The sequence below is a fragment of the Artemia franciscana genome, chromosome 6 (genome assembly GCF_032884065.1).
Source record: "Artemia franciscana chromosome 6, ASM3288406v1, whole genome shotgun sequence".
NCBI lineage: Eukaryota > Metazoa > Arthropoda > Branchiopoda > Anostraca > Artemiidae > Artemia > Artemia franciscana.
In genome coordinates this window covers 10,760,551-10,776,050 of record NC_088868.1, presented here as the reverse complement: position 1 = coordinate 10,776,050, position 15,500 = coordinate 10,760,551, and the positions used below count along the sequence as shown (strand labels likewise).

The window sequence follows — 15,500 nt, the reverse complement described above, 5'->3', positions numbered from 1 at the left end:
CAATAGGGGCAAGAAATTCATTTTTAGTCCACAAATCTGGATTATTAAGAATAACTAGGTCCAGTATGTTGGATGCTTGACCATCTCTATACCGTGTAAGTTGGTCAACAGTTTGGAACAGCAAATATTCAGACAGACAAGTAAGAAATGGAGATTCCTGTTCTTTGGCTGAAAAACCAGAACCATCAACCCAGTCATAATCAGGAAAACTGAAGTCTCCAAGAATCACCACATGTTGGTTGCAAGTGTCTTTGATAATATCAGAAATGATATTAGCAAGATACTGTTCTGATTCAAGGCAAGAGGGAGTATTAGGACTACAATAAACCACTCTGACCACCATTGTAGAATTACCACACTGCAGTCTAACCCAGACATTCTCAACCCAAACACAGAAATGGGGAGAAGGAATCAAAGTGCTTACCTTGAAACTACTTTTTACATATATTCCAACACCTCTCCTGTAGGCATCGGACTCAATGTTAGATATGAGTTGGTATCCACTGATTTCAAGTGCTTGGGCTGTAAGAGGCTGTTTCACATTTTTGGGGCATATCTCAGATATGGCTGCAATATCAACTATTTCTTTTGCTAGGCAGAGATGGAGTTCTGGAACCTTGTTGAAGAGGCCATCAGCATTTGCACTAAGAATCCTTAATTTTCCAATATCATTTGCATGACAAGTTGCACTTTTGGTTGCACTGTGCAGAGATGATTTATTAGCAAAAAAACACCAGCAGAAAGAGGCTCAGTTGATGAAGCATCAGAAGAAACTGTTGAATTAGCACTGAAAAAATGGGAACTACTTGAGGACAACTCATTAATACATGAAACATCATCATCAACTGAAACAAACAAACTATTTACACTCTCATCTGGTGACTCTTGTCTGTCCAGATGAGAAACAATACAACTTAATCCAAAATCATCCCCTGCTGTGGAACTGCAGTCCTAGCAGGTCTGCGTTGTTTTTTATGATGATTTCCAAGTTCCTGATTACAAGATTTTTTCTACCTAACACTGTTCTCTCTTTCAGTTGCTGAACAAGCTCTCTATGTTTAAGGCGATCCTCCCTAGATTGGTTGGATCAAAACTGGATGTCTGCTCTGAGCTCAAATGATTTCTGAAGGATCTTTTTCTTAACCTCAAAATCGGACACAGTAAAAATTACCAGTGGAGGACATTGGCTTGGGGTTGAATTTGGACGAGATTGCAAATATCTAACATTAATTAGCTTGCCAGGATTGATGCAATACTGCTGCACTAAATAATCTTGAATAAAAATAGATGGGTCACCAGACACTGGTATTCCAAGTGCAACAATATTTAATTTTTGACTATCATGATTCTTTTCAGCTTGCACTATTTGTATAATATTGGATGCACTCAGGGCTGAGACATTAGCAGATTTGATTTCTTCTTGGGCAATCAACCAAGTAGTTTTTTCATCACACTTTGTGGAGAGGTTTTGTTCAATAGTAACCACTTTAGTGTTTAAAAGTTTGAAGTCTGCTTTCAATGTATCCATGGTACTATTGACCAGTTCAGTTAGTGTCTGGGTGATAGTTGTCTGGAATGGCAACATGGCGGCTGAAATGGCAGACGTTATGTCTGCTACACTGGAGGCATGAGTTGGTGGGCTTGTAAGGCATTTAGAACAGTTCCATGCACACTCAAGCTTACTAGTAGCCAAGCTCAATGCAGCAAAATTCTTCATCATTCAAATATAAACAAATAGCACATGTCCATTTGCTGCAAGAGTTGCACTGTAAACATTTAGAACTCTCATCAAGGCCTGTCAGATTTGATTTCTTCTCAGGCAATTGACCGAGTAATCTTATCATCACACTTCGTGGAGAGGTTTTGTTCAATAGTAACCACTTAAGTGTTTAAAAGTTTGAAGTCTGCTTTCAATGTATCCATGGTACTATTGACCAGTTCAGTTAGTGTCTGGGTGATAGTTGTCTGGAATGGCAACATGGAAGCTGAAACGGCAGACATTATGTCTGCTACACTGGAGGCATGAGTTGGTGGGCTTGTAAGTTATTTAGAATAGTTCCATGTGCACTCAAGCTTACTAGTAGCCAAGCTCAATGCAGCAAATTCTTCATCATTCAAATTTAAACAAATAGCACATTTCCATTTGCTACAAGAGTTGCACTGCAAACATTTAGAACTCTTGTCAAGGCCTGTTAGGCATTTCATACAGCAGTATGACTTGGAGGGGCTTTCTCAAACATGCTTTTCAGGTCTTTTTCCCAATTCATCAGACACGCCAACACTTTTAACTGTCAATTTAGACATAATATTGACAAAACTTATTACAACTTCAAAGAAAACAGTTGAAAAATAATCGATATTAATTCAGTGACATGGCTCTTATCACAAATAAAGTGATTGTCTAATTAAAAACAGAATAAGATGAAAATGGTATTATTTTGTTAAGCATTTTTTTTCTGTATCCACTAGTATATAACACATTGGAAAAGAAACACTCTGTCTATAGGAAATGTTGGATAAATTTAAACTAGGTCACAGCATATCAATAAAGTTTGTATCACCATCATCAATGGTTGATGGCTTAATGGAGAATTTGCTATTTTTTATAGCTCAAAAAGTGCTTAAATTTGAATTTGTTATTACTATATTTGTAAAGAGCATAGAAAAGGCATCAAGTGGTATGTTCATTTTATTGGTAAATCATTAATATGAACTGTGATACATTTACTAGAGAAGCTAACCATAAGATGAACAAACTTTTCTAGTGTATCTCTTAGCATAACACATATATCCTGAACTGACCCTCAAATTCAAATTCTTGGAGGGGAAAGTATCTTTTCTCTGGTTCATAAAAAACAAGTTTTTTTCAACTGAAAGTAAGGAGCAACATTAAAACTTAATATAAATAGAAATTAGAAAATGAAATTGTCTCTGTTATGAATAATGTATGTCATTTATTGGGATATCTGCCTAGTTTTTATAGGCTAATAACAATTTTGCAATGTAGTTTGTTAGTTATCTAACCACACAGGCTAGGCTATGTCAGTGAATCACATCCTGGCAAACCTCAAAGTCTGCTAAAAAGTAAGTATCTGGCAAAACCTTTATTTAGGTAAAAAAAACTTGTTAAGCAGGACAATGTGTACAACCCTAGAGGGATAACTTTTATCTTATTTTACAAATGGTTGAGGAAGGTAGGCCTAATACAAACTCAACAAATCGAACTACAGCCTTGACTGTTCTTCAGGGAGATATTTGGATTGCCTAACTCCACACCTCCAAATGGGGACTAACCTCTAATATCCTATTACAGCCTGTCTGTTATAATAGTAAAAATTGATTCACAAAAAAGGACTGATTTTCAAATATATTGGCAGTTAGGCAGCGTTGCAATGACAAAATTAAGATGTTTGATTTACAGTTGTTTTTCTCTTGGATATTTTTCGATTGTGATTGTATTAAAATCATGAGCTTAGAGCTTATTTATAAGAGAGTTTAATTGCAAAAAAAATCTATTTGCAATCTTACAATTTGCAAAAAGATTTTTCGATGTGCAAATAAAGCCTGAAGAAAAAGAAAGACGACAGAACTACTCAAAGGTAAAGCGAAAAGTAAGGCACGCTTTTTTCATTAACACTTGTTTCCCATGCGGTTATTTGCATGCAAACACAATATCCAAACATAGCCAAGTATGTGAATATCGCAACTATCTGGGAATTTCGGTTAAAATCTATTCAACTTTTAAAAATATTACATAAGTTCATGAATTTTAACTTCTTTTATAATTTTGATGCATCAATCATATTACGTCATTAGGCTAGTCAAGATCAAAATAGAAATAAAAAAATTTATTTTTGTACTTGGAAGCTATGAAATGCCTTACTCCAAGGCTGATTGAAACCATAAGTATATCTTGCTCTTAATGAAAGCATAATAGGATTGCCTATAGTGCACAAAAGACAACACTACCCTTTACAATCAATGGATGAATGGGATATTTTTAAAATACTTCCAAAACTGAAGAGTAGTTCTTGAAATTTTTGAGAATATCCAATTCATCTCTTGATTCTAAAAAGAAGTGTTACCTTTTATGCACTACAACCCTCGTTGTTTTTCAGTGAGTAACAACAGTTCTGGAAGTATTTTAGAATACCCATTTTTAGGCTAATCAAACAGTTCATGGTTACAAACTGTAAATAAGACACGACCCGGCTTAATAGTAACCAAAACTTTAAAAAGTAGAATCTTGATATTAATAGATACATCAAAAGAATCAGATTTGTATGCTAATTACAAATACATAAGTTAGATCAAGTTTAGTCTTACGTATAAAAAGTGACGAGCCTCAAAAATGTGCCGTATTTTTGTATTTACGTGGGAGGATCTTTCATGGAGGATTGTTTCATGGGGTAAGAGAATTTTTCCATAGAAAGCGTGCCAGAATTTCCAGTATTATTAAAAAAAATTATCATAATTTAAATAAAAAACTAGTTTTTTCAATGAAAGTAAGGAGCAGCATTTAAACTTAAAAGTAACAAAAATTATTACGTATATAAGGGGGTTCATCCCCTTGTTGATATCTTGTTGTTTACGCTGAAGTTTTTTCGGTACTTTCTAAAGAAGTATTAATTCAGATTAAGCGGTCTTTTAGATCCAAGGGTCACTGTTATAGAATTAGAACAAAATTCGAACTTTAGCTTAAAGAGCGAAGTATTGATGAGGGGTGAATCCCCTCATAAACGCAATAATTTCTGTTCGTTTAAGTTTTAATGTTGCTCCGTAGTTTCAGTTGTGGAAACTTGTCATTTTTCATTAAATTCTAAAAAGGAGCGTTACCTTTTTGTGCATTATAGACAATCGTTTTTTGTTCAGTGAGTTACAGCAGTTTCAGAAACATTTTATAATATGATTTGTGTGCATTTGTTTTGTTTTTTAGCGTTTCATTTTTTTCTTCATCTTGTGTGTTTAGTTGTTGTTTTCTTTTGGATTAATAAAAAAAACTTTTCCAGAAAATAAGTATTTCAAAGAAAAGTAAAGAGCTCCATCAGTCCAAGGATGAGCAAAACTAAAGCCAAATAATCTTTTAAGCGTAAAACTACCACAAATTACTATCAATGAACTCAAGACGAAAAGAAATTACAATAAATAGCCAAGTCAAACTCAAAACCAGCAAAAAATTAACATCATAAGACTAATATTCCCAATACCTTCTAAATACCAGAGCACAATTTGCAATTTACTAAAAAAAAACAAAAAAACAAAAAAATGACTGAGAATTGTCAGTTTAATTGACATATACTGACATTTATTCCTTAAAGGTTTTTGATAATTTTTTATTTATGAAAGTAATAAAAGTGAAAACATTTTAAACGTGTTTTGTTTTCAGTAAAGTGCAAATTGTGTTCAGGTCATGAGAAAACATAGGGGTCATCAGCCTTGCTAGTGTTAAGGTTTGCTCGTTTTGAGTTTGACTAGTTTAATCTAATTTCTGCTCATTTTGAATTTTATTTATTTATTGATAGTGATTTGTGGTAGTTTTATGCTTGGAAGATTATTCTACCTTTTTTTTACATATTCTTGGCTTAAGGTTGCTCTTTACTTTTTGTTGAATAACTTGTTTTCTGGAAAAAGTTTTTAAACTGATTTCTGTTCGTTTTTTATTGACATAGTCTTTTTACTGGAAAAATAATATTTTGTATCTTTCCAGTTTTTTTCAATAAGAATCCATAGTATTGGTTACTATTTGTGTTTTGGAGAACTTTTCAACAATTTTTAATCCTTACACAAACAGTACTTGTTAATTTAATTTATAGCCTCTGAAGCTGACCTGAAAAAAAACTTAATATCACTCCCAAAATACTCTATCGATACTCATTGAATACTTAGATACACTTAAATTCTTTTTATTTATTTGAATTGTAAGAGCAGAAGTAGTAATAGTAGTATCCTCAATAGTTTCAACTTATTATCCCCAGTCGTTCTCGGTATATTGCTGAGATGTCATATTGGCAACCATAAACTAAATGCCGTATGATTTACTTTAAAATAATGTTTAAAAAACGTTAAAGCATAAGTTTAGTTTTAAAGCATAGTGGGCCGATTGCATAATTGTGGGGGGAGGAGTGACATGCCTTATATCCTTAAAGACGTAGTTTCTCGATCATTCCACTATTCTGAAGAAAATGGTTGTCTCAAAATTTTTACTGGATGAGCTTAGAAAATGAAAGGGTTTGAGAAAAGGGCTTCTTGCCCTCCAATATCTTATTACTCTTTAAAATGCCACCATAACTTTGAATTTTGAATAGAATTAGATCCTTTAAAGGTTTCAATGAAATTTCTAGCTATTTTAGGGTGGTGCTATCTATGGTATTGCTTATATGAACCTTTTGAAACCCTGCCTGCATACGGTTTTTTCCTTTAATTAAAACCCTTAAAGGATTCCCTAAGTGTTTCATCTTGATTCCGTTAGCGTAATTTTACATATAGTGCCTTCCGGCTAGTTAAAAATTCCCCTGAACTTACCCTTAAAGATCTGAATTAATAATATAAATTGTTCTTCGGATATTTTTTTTTCATCTTTTTTAATGTGTTTTTTAAAACAGAATAGACACTGTCCATAATTAAATAAACAAAAACTAATTTCTTTAGCTGAAAGTAAGGAGCGACATTAAAACTTAAAACGAAAAGAAATTACTCCGTATATAAAATGGGTTGTCCCCTCTGCAATCCCTCGCTCTTTACGCTAAAGCTTTTAATTTTTTTAAAAAGTAGAATTGTGGCAAAAGAGTCAAACTTTAGCGTAAAGAGCTAAGGATTGTGGAGGGGACGACCCATTTTATATACGGAGTAATTTCTGTTCGTTTTAAGTTTTAATGTCGCTCCTTACTTTCAGCTAAAAAATTAGTTTTTTTTATTTAATTTCTGAACGTTTTTGAATTAATGCATGTTTGGTTTTGGCTCTCCGCACATAAATTATTAAAATGAAATTTGTATATTAATTCTTTTTTTGGCTAAATGGCTTTCTCTTAGTTTTGATCAGACGATTTTGAGAAATAAGGGGTGGAGAAGGAGGCCTAGTTGCCCTCCAATTTTTCGGTTGCTTAAAAAGGCAACTAGAACTTCTAATTTTTAACGAACGTTTTTAATAGTAAAAAATATACGTAACTTATAAATTAGCAACTTACATAACAAACTTTCATAATCTTATATTTTTATTATGTATACAAGGGGGTTTGTATCCTCGTTAATACCTCGCTCTTTACACTAAATCTTAAGTTTTGTCCCAACCCCTGAATCAGAGAGGCCGTAGAATAAATAGTTGAAATTACTAAAAATACTTTAGCATAAATAGCAAGGTATTTGTCTCCTCCTAAATACCTCGCTCTTTATGCTAAAGTATTTTTAGAACCCCTCATATGCGTTATAATCTCTGTTCGTTTTAAGTTTCAACACAACTCCTTCCTTTCATTTGAAAAAACGTTTTCATGTTTATTTTTCATTGTTTTCTTATAGTAATGCTAGAAAATCATGCGCCCCTTTCCTTGAATTTTTCTTCCCCCATGACAGATTCCTCCAAAGAAAGATCCTCCAACATAGCCCCCTTCCCTCAGCCCCACCCCCCAAACAAAATAAATCCCCCTGAAAACGTCTGTACACTTCCCAATAACCATTACTATATGTAAACACTGGTCAAAGTTTGTAACTTGCAGCCCCTCCCCCAGGGATTGTGGGGGAGTAAATCATCCCCAAATACAGTTATTATGGTTTTCGACTATGCTGAACAAAATGGCTATCTCAAAATTTTGATCCGTTGACTTTGGGAAAAAATGACCGTGGGAGGGGGCCTAGATGCCCTCCAATTTTTTTGGTCACTTAAAAAGGGCACTAGAACTTTTCATTTCCGTTAGAATGAGCCCTCCTGCGACATTCTAGGACCACTTGGTCTATACGATTACCCCTGGGAAAAGGAAAAAAAAAATAAAAAAAAATAAAAATAAATAAACACACACCCATGATTTGTCTTCTGGCAAAAAATACAAAATTCCACATTTTTGTAGATAGGAGCTTGAAACTTCTACAGTAGTGTTCTCTGATACGCTAAATCTGATGGTGTGATTTTCGTTAAGATTCTATGACTTTTAGGGGGTGTTTCCCCCTATTTTCTTAAATAAGGCAAATTTTCTCAGGCTCGTAACTTTTGATGGGTAAGACTAAACTTGATGAAACTTATATATTTAAAATCAGCATTAAAATGCCATTCTTTTGGTGTAGCTATTGATATCGAAATTCAATTTTTAGAGTTTTGGTTACTATTGAGCCGGGTCGCTCCTTACTACAGTTCGTTACCATGAACTGTTTGAAAGGTGTCTAAGAATTATCTTTAATGAGGGTAAAGTGCTGGCTACATGATATATGATATAATAAACTGGATATATGATGAAATATAAATTTATTACAAGCCAAAGCTGAAAGAATAAAATAGGTAGCAAAGCATAAAAAAAAGTTTTAAAATGAAAAAGACAAACTACAGAACCCAATTTAACATGGATGTATATAGCACACAGGTTAACTCAATATTGGCATTCAAATAAATATTCATCTCAAAGTTATCCCTGAAGAATTATCCAAGGATGACCAAGAGTTGGGATTTTTTTTTTGGAAATTCACTACTCTGATAAGAACTGCCAAAGCCAGGTATGGTAAAATTGGTGCAAACAGTATTACTGGCTTTCATGTAAAGTGAATATACCACTCGATGCCTTTTTTAATGCTGTTTACAAATATAATAATCAATTCTAACGCAAATTCAGATTTAAGCACTTTTTGACCTCTAAAAAATGACCTATATATGGGGTCATTACAAATCTGTAATAGTTAGAAACAAATTTAGGCTATATATTTGCCTATCAGGGGGGGGGGGGTTAAGCATAGCATATATTAAATACGTAAACTAACCATTGCTGTATTTTTTATGTGTTTGTGCTGTTGCACTGGTATTTCTCTTCTCATTAAAAAAACACATAAACACATAAAACATAAAAAAATAAAGCAATGGTTAGTTTATGTATTTAATATATGCTATGCTTTATCCCCACCCCCCTGATGTGCAAATATATAGCCCAAATTTGTTTCTAAACTATTACAGATTTGTAATGACCCTATATATAGGTCATTTTTAAGAGATCAAGAGGTCACAAAGTGCTTAAATCTGAATTTGCAGTAGAAGCAATTATTATATTTGTAAAGAGCATAAAACAAGGCATTGAGTGGTATATTCACTTTATATGAAAGCCAGTAATACTGTTTGCACCAATTTTACCCCAGGTATTAAAATCTACTGACCAAATACTGGTTTTTGGACCATGGTGTAAGCCTAAGCAAATTTAAAACGATTTGTAGGCTATACAGCTTTCCTTCTCAGTTTGTATTAAACAATCCCAAAACAGATAGACTGCAGAGAAAATTTTGTAAAACAAACACATTATATAATCAGGCTGGAATGTTGCAAATAAATCTTGCCTTACTTAGGAGAAGGAGTTAATGTATCATAGTTCATATAACTGACTTACCAATAAAGTGAACATACCATTTGATGCCTTTTTTATGCTCTTTACAAATATAATCATTGATTCTATTGCAAATTCAAATTTATGCACTTTTTGACCTAACCCAGCCTAACCTAACTATAAATAATTTTGGCACTTAGAAAATGTATTATTATTTTGTTGAAAATGACCAAGAAAACAGCACTGAGATAACATAGTATTATTTTTTTGAAAACAACAGATAAATCATGCTTTAATTACCTTAAATTGCAGCTTGGAGCAATATAAGGATTTTTCCTTGTAGAAACTCCAGAGTTGATAACACATGACACATAGTTGAATACATACACTTGACTAGTGGTTTGATGTTGCTGATTCAAGTGCTTCCCAGTTATACTTCCATTCCTTTTTTTTACCATTCGTTGTCAAGATGGTTTTTAAAGCTGTCTGTGGTTTGGGCAGCAACGGTATCTGGCAGTAATTTGTTCCAGAGGTTAGCAACACGGTTGGTAAGAAAATGGGCGCATTGCCGCTTTGAGGAGAAATGCCTGGATAACTTCAAGTTATGTCCCCTTGTACAAGAATCCTGAGACGCCAGAGGAAGAAGACCAGGAACTGCCTTGGAATTAATAAGTTTATGAACCAGAATGGCATCACCCCGTCTTCTTCTATAAACCAGAGTTGGGAGTTTCAGCTTGCATAGCCTTGTAGGGTAAGGGAGCTCATGCAGTCCACTCACCATCTAAGTGGCTCTTCTCTGGACATCTTCAAGAATTTTCACATCTTTTTTGAAAACGGGGGATGCAAGGACCATGCCTGTCTCAAGCCTTGGCTGAACAAGTCCTTTATACAAAAGGCTCAGAATTTTTGGAGAACGGGAGGAAATTGTCTTTTTTTAAGAGCCCTAGTGATGAGCTAGCTGATGCTGCTGCCTTCTTTGCATGAGTGCTAAATTTAAGATCATTGTCAACAATTACTCCTAGGTCATGTTCTTCCAACACTGGAGAAAGGAGCTGACCATAAAGAGAGTAAGTTGTATTGATATTCTTGTGCCCAAAGTGTAAAACATGACATTTTGACACATTGAAAGTGAGTAGCCAAGATTTTCGCCCACACGCTAGGGGGATGAAGGTCATTTTGAAGTTGGGAAGTATCTTCAAGAGTGCTAGCTGGACCAATTACCTTGGAATCATCAGCATGTAACGTCATTCTGCTTTTAAGCGCTAGAGGAGCATCATTATGAAAATATTGAACATGGTGGGGCCAAGAACACTACCCTGTGGAACCCCACTGATAACATTCTGAGAGGAGAATAGAATTGCCATCTGCATCAAACAGTCTTACATGCTGAATACGATTCCTCAAGAAATCCAGGATCTATTTAAGAATTTTTTCCTCCAAACCAATAGATTGTAGCTTAAGCTCAAGTCTCCTATGACAAACTTTGTCAAATGCTTTTGAAAAATCAAGAAGGATCATGTCAACAGGGATTCCCAACTCCAGTAGTTTTGTAATATAGTCATATGACTCAAGCAGATTAGTGTCAACTGATCTGTTGCATTGGAAACCATGTTGAGAGCTGTTCAGAAGATTATTCCAATCAAGATGTTCAATAACTGCTTTGTTGACAATACGTTCAAGAAGCTTAACAACAACAGAGGTAATACTAATAGGTCGGTAATTTTCCACAGAATCTTTCCTTCCCTTTTTGTGAATGGGGGTAATATATGCCACTTTCCACTCAGCAGGAAGCTTTGAGCTATCAAGAGATAGTCTAATGATCTTTGAAAGTGGGTATACTATTTCTATTCTGCACTTATGCAAGAGACAGGGGTGGAGGCCATCTGGCCCTGCAGATTTATTTACATCCAACAAAGCTAGCTGTTTCATAACAGACTCCTCAGTCAGCTCAAGAGGTGGCATTGGTTGAGCCGGGTCTTTTAAAAGCTGGGTCTGAAACTGTCTGACCATGATGAGCCAAATCAGGGACAGAGTGCCTATTTTGACATTTAACAGAAGCATACTGCCAAAACAGCTTGGGATTATTTTTTATATTTTCAGCTAACCTTTCTTCATGTCTTTTCTTCAGTTGTTTGATGGAATTGGTGGCCTCATTCCGAGCCTTTTGATACTTCTGATAGTTTGCATCTGTTTTCTTTTTTTAAAGTGTTTCCAGGTTCGATTCTTCCTATTCAGTAGTTTGCTAGTTAGACAAGTCATGAAAGGTATTGTTTTTGCCTATCTCCTCCAAAATGCTCTAGTGTGAGCTTTTTCAAAAACTAGCAATACAGCTTTTAATTTCTGCCAAGATTCTTCAATATCTGAAGTGAATATGGTATTCCAATCAAAGTCAGCAAGTCTCTCAGAGATACGCCTGTAATCAATAACTTTGTGTTGTTTAGGAAGAGGTTGAGTAGTAGATAAGCGCAATTCTGTGGAGATAGCAGCATGATCACTGTTACCAATAGGGGCAAGAAATTCATTTTTAGTCCACAAATCTGGATTATTAAGAATAACTAGGTCCAGTATGTTGGATGCTTGACCATCTCTATACCGTGTAAGTTGGTCAACAGTTTGGAACAGCAAATATTCAGACAGACAAGTAAGAAATGGAGATTCCTGTTCTTTGGCTGAAAAACCAGAACCATCAACCTAGTCATAATCAGGAAAATTGAAGTCTCCAAGAATCACCACATGTTGGTTGCAAGTGTCTTTGATAATATCAGAAATGATATTAGCAAGATACTGTTCTGATTCAAGGCAAGAGGGAGTATTAGGACTACAATAAACCACTCTGACCACCATTGTAGAATTACCACACTGCAGTCTAACCCAGACATTCTCAACCCAAACACAGCAATGGGAAGAAGGAATCAAAGTGCTTACCTTGAAACTACTTTTTACATATATTCCAACACCTCTCCTGTAGGCATCGGACTCAATGTTAGATATGAGTTGGTATCCACTGATTTCAAGTGCTTGGGCTGTAAGAGGCTGTTTCACATTTTTGGGGCATATCTCAGATATGGCTGCAATATCAACTATTTCTTTTGCTAGGCAGAGATGGAGTTCTGGAACCTTGTTGAAGAGGCCATCAGCATTTGCACTAAGAATCCTTAATTTTCCAATATCATTTGCATGACAAGTTGCACTTTTGGTTGCACTGTGCAGAGATGATTTATTAGCAAAAAAACACCAGCAGAAAGAGGCTCAGTTGATGAAGCATCAGAAGAAACTGTTGAATTAGCACTGAAAAAATGGGAACTACTTGAGGACAACTCATTAATACATGAAACATCATCATCAACTGAAACAAACAAACTATTTACACTCTCATCTGGTGACTCTTGTCTGTCCAGATGAGAAACAATACAACTTAATCCAAAATCATCCCCTGCTGTGGAACTGCAGTCCTAGCAGGTCTGCGTTGTTTTTTATGATGATTTCCAAGTTCCTGATTACAAGATTTTTTCTACCTAACACTGTTCTCTCTTTCAGTTGCTGAACAAGCTCTCTATGTTTAAGGCGATCCTCCCTGGATTGGTTGGATCAAAACTGGATGTCTGCTCTGAGCTCAAATGATTTCTGAAGGATCTTTTTCTTAACCTCAAAATCGGACACAGTAAAAATTACCAGTGGAGGATGTTGGCTTGGGGTTGAATTTGGACAAGATTGCAAATATCTAACATCAATTAGCTTGCCAGGATTGATGCAATACTGCTGCACTAAATAATCTTGAATAAAAATAGATGGGTCACCAGACACTGGTATTCCAAGTGCAACAATATTTAATTTTTGACTATCAAGATTCTTTTCAGCTTGCACTATTTGTATAATATTGGATGCACTCAGGGCTGAGACATTAGCAGATTTGATTTCTTCTTGGGCAATCAACCAAGTAGTTTTTTCATCACACTTTGTGGAGAGGTTTTGTTCAATAGTAACCACTTTAGTGTTTAAAAGTTTGAAGTCTGCTTTCAATGTATCCATGGTACTATTGACCAGTTCAGTTAGTGTCTGGGTGATAGTTGTCTGGAATGGCAACATGGCGGCTGAAATGGCAGACGTTATGTCTGCTACACTGGAGGCATGAGTTGGTGGGCTTGTAAGGCATTTAGAACAGTTCCATGCACACTCAAGCTTACTAGTAGCCAAGCTCAATGCAGCAAAATTCTTCATCATTCAAATATAAACAAATAGCACATGTCCATTTGCTGCAAGAGTTGCACTGTAAACATTTAGAACTCTCATCAAGGCCTGTCAGATTTGATTTCTTCTCAGGCAATTGACCAAGTAATCTTATCATCACACTTCGTGGAGAGGTTTTGTTCAATAGTAACCACTTAAGTGTTTAAAAGTTTGAAGTCTGCTTTCAATGTATCCATGGTACTATTGACCAGTTCAGTTAGTGTCTGGGTGATAGTTGTCTGGAATGGCAACATGGCAGCTGAAACGGCAGACATTATGTCTGCTACACTGGAGGCATGAGTTGGTGGGCTTGTAAGTTATTTAGAATAGTTCCATGTGCACTCAAGCTTACTAGTAGCCAAGCTCAATGCAGCAAATTCTTCATCATTCAAATTTAAACAAATAGCACATTTCCATTTGCTACAAGAGTTGCACTGCAAACATTTAGAACTCTTGTCAAGGCCTGTTAGGCATTTCATACAGCAGTATGACTTGGAGGGGCTTTCTCAAACATGCTTTTCAGGTCTTTTTCCCAATTCATCAGACACGCCAACACTTTTAACTGTCAATTTAGACATAATATTGACAAAACTTATTACAACTTCAAAGAAAACAGTTGAAAGATAATCGATATTAATTCAGTGACATGGCTCTTATCACAAATAAAGTGATTGTCTAATTAAAAACAGAATAAGATGAAAATGGTATTATTTTGTTAAGCATTTTTTTTCTGTATCCACTAGTATATAACACATTGGAAAAGAAACACTCTGTCTATAGGAAATGTTGGATAAATTTAAACTAGGTCACAGCATATCAATAAAGTTTGTATCACCATCATCAATGGTTGATGGCTTAATGGAGAATTTGCTATTTTTTATAGCTCAAAAAGTGCTTAAATTTGAATTTGTTATTACTATATTTGTAAAGAGCATAGAAAAGGCATCAAGTGGTATGTTCATTTTATTGGTAAATCATTAATATGAACTGTGATACATTTACTAGAGAAGCTAACCATAAGATGAACAAACTTTTCTAGTGTATCTCTTAGCATAACACATATATCCTGAACTGACCCTCAAATTCAAATTCTTGGAGGGGAAAGTATCTTTTCTCTGGTTCATAAAAAACAAGTTTTTTTCAACTGAAAGTAAGGAGCAACATTAAAACTTAATATAAATAGAAATTAGAAAATGAAATTGTCTCTGTTATGAATAATGTATGTCATTTATTGGGATATCTGCCTAGTTTTTATAGGCTAATAACAATTTTGCAATGTAGTTTGTTAGTTATCTAACCACACAGGCTAGGCTATGTCAGTGAATCACATCCTGGCAAACCTCAAAGTCTGCTAAAAAGTAAGTATCTGGCAAAACCTTTATTTAGGTAAAAAAAACTTGTTAAGCAGGACAATGTGTACAACCCTAGAGGGATAACTTTTATCTTATTTTACAAATGGTTGAGGAAGGTAGGCCTAATACAAACTCAACAAATCCAACTACAGCCTTGACTGTTCTTCAGGGAGATATTTGGAATGCCTAACTCCACACCTCCAAATGGGGACTAACCTCTAATATCCTATTACAGCCTGTCTGTTATAATAGTAAAAATTGATTCACAAAAATGGACTGATTTTCAAATATATTGGCAGTTAGGCAGCGTTGCAATGACAAAATTAAGATGTTTGATTTACAGTTGTTTTTCTCTTGGATATTTTTCGATTGTGATTGTATTAAAATCATGAGCTTAGAGCTTATTTATAAGAGA

At 34.9% G+C, this 15,500-nt stretch overlaps 1 protein-coding gene across 2 annotated transcripts in view; it reads right to left on the bottom strand.

Moving 5' to 3' along the window:
• LOC136028031 (zinc finger protein 3-like) overlaps window positions 1-3,394 on the bottom strand; it is a 50,222-nt gene extending 46,828 nt beyond the window's left edge. The window contains exon 1 of one of the 2 annotated variants that reach the window (XM_065705607.1): window positions 3,295-3,394. The gene's annotated coding sequence lies outside the window, so the exon portion shown is untranslated. The remainder of the gene's footprint in view (window positions 1-3,294) is intronic. The other variant, XM_065705608.1, reaches the window with a different exon arrangement.
• Window positions 3,395-15,500: the final 12,106 nt, after the last annotated feature.